The sequence below is a fragment of the Equus przewalskii genome, chromosome 2 (genome assembly GCF_037783145.1).
Source record: "Equus przewalskii isolate Varuska chromosome 2, EquPr2, whole genome shotgun sequence".
NCBI lineage: Eukaryota > Metazoa > Chordata > Mammalia > Perissodactyla > Equidae > Equus > Equus przewalskii.
This window is the reverse complement of record NC_091832.1, coordinates 77,659,069-77,660,420: the sequence shown is the minus strand read 5'-3', so window position 1 is coordinate 77,660,420 and position 1,352 is coordinate 77,659,069. Positions and strand designations below refer to the sequence as shown.

General features: G+C 35.1%; 1 non-coding gene across 1 annotated transcript; it reads right to left on the bottom strand.

Annotated features, from left to right (window-relative positions):
• Positions 1 to 667: 667 nt before the first annotated feature.
• Positions 668 to 777, bottom strand: LOC139082125 (U6 spliceosomal RNA). Its single transcript, XR_011537855.1, has one exon. It is a non-coding gene; the product is annotated as a U6 spliceosomal RNA (small nuclear RNA).
• Positions 778 to 1,352: the final 575 nt, after the last annotated feature.

The following is a 1,352-nucleotide window of genomic DNA, read 5'->3' as shown; positions in this document are numbered from 1 at the left end:
GACCTAGTGACACAGTTCTATATAGAGGCATCTGTGGCATAGATTTGTTTCAGATAGTAGTGTGTGAGTAAGTGTGGTTTGTGTGTATATAAATTTGCTGGGACTTTTTCTCCCTTAAAACTCTTCCATCATTCTCTATATAGAAAGGAAAGAGTAAATTCCATGTAAACCAATAACCTTTTCTATCGATAGGCTTTTCATAAAGTGTGAAGTAGGAGGTGTTGTGTCCATATAAAAATGGGTTTCTTTAGGTTGAAATATTTCATTTTTTAAAAATTATTTTCATAGTTTACCATGGTTGTGTTTATACATTACAATAAACAAGGAGAAATATAATTTTCAATTGTCTTATTTTTACAATAAAGTGCACTTGTAGATGCAGTCTTTTTTTTACCTGTTAATGTTAATGTGTAGAATCAAATGATGCGTTAGAGAAACAAGGTTTGTGCCGTGTTGCCTAACAGTATCAGAATTGTATTTTATTCTTTACTTCCCAGCATAGGAATGACTAATATCCAAGTTACTGTCCATGGTGATTGTGATTTACCACTATCGAATTTGGATATTAAATTATAATGAGCTTGCCAAACATAAAATTTGAAGTTTGGTAAAAAGATAAAAGGAGTATTAGGCAGTAAACTGAAAATGTGGCCAAACGTAGATAAGTAAAATTTTCACATTTTTCCTGGGTAACTTTTATGTGGTCCTTGCACAAGGGCCATGACAATCTTCTCTATATCGTTCCAGTTTTAGTATTTGTGCTGCCAAAGGGAGTACTTGGGTACCTTTTAAAGCTTTCAGAATAATTGATACACTCTTCTAGGTCACAGGTCACTTTTTTGATAAATTATCTAATCATACTGGCAATTAAAATATTTTGGAACTACAGGGGCCAGCCCAGTGGTGCAGCGGTTAAGTTCACACCATCTGCTTTGGCGGCCTGGGGTTCACCAGTTCAGATCTCAGATGTGGACCTATGCACTGATTGTCAAGTCATGCTGTGGCAGGTGTCCCACATATAAAGTAGAGGAAGATGGGCATGGATGTTAGCTCAGGGCCAGTCTTCCTCAGCAAAAACACAAGGATAGACAGCAGATGTTAGCTCAGGGTTGATCTTCCTAAAAAAAAAAAAAATTGGGGAACTACACAAAAATCCTTCATAAATCTCTTTTGTCAATACAAACTACCTTATACATAGCTATCAAAAAGGAAGATGTTTCAATCCAAAGAGAGGACAATTTAAAAGCCTGGAATACTAAGAAAGCATAAGGCAATGTGATTTTCAATCTTGAGTTTCTCCTAAGGGGTTTATGTAATACAAAGCTTTTTTGTCCTTTTGTCAATTATTATAA